We start from the raw sequence: 424 nt of genomic DNA, 5'->3' as shown, positions 1-424 counted from the left end.
AGCCGTGGAGCAGGCGAATGCGTCGCTGCAGGCAACGGTGGGGCGCTTGGCTCCATTACAGATGGAGGTTGTTGCACTTCGTGATCAGAACCAGTTGCTGGGTGGCCGAGGGTCCGTGGGGTCCGCACTGGCACCAACGCTTCCGCGTTCACATGCGCCGGATTCCGATTCGGCTTGAGCAAACCCACGTAAAACACCAAGTGGTGCGCATCCGTTTGGGAAGGTTTAGCGTATACGCTAGGCCCCGCTTGGCCACAACCTTAAACGGTCCAATAAACCGTGCACGATGCTTCGTCTGAAAGATAGCAGAGGCTGCATGTGTAGGCAGGTTTTTTATTTAACAAAACTATGTCTCCGACCTTAAAGCTTTTCACTTTGCCTCTTCCTTTTTCATCTGCATATTCTTTCTGCAGGTCTTGGCTTA

The sequence above is a fragment of the Plasmopara halstedii genome (assembly GCF_900000015.1).
Source record: "Plasmopara halstedii genome assembly, contig: Scaffold_291, whole genome shotgun sequence".
Taxonomy (NCBI): Eukaryota; Oomycota; class Peronosporomycetes; order Peronosporales; family Peronosporaceae; genus Plasmopara; species Plasmopara halstedii.
Note: the sequence above shows the minus strand (reverse complement) of the source record.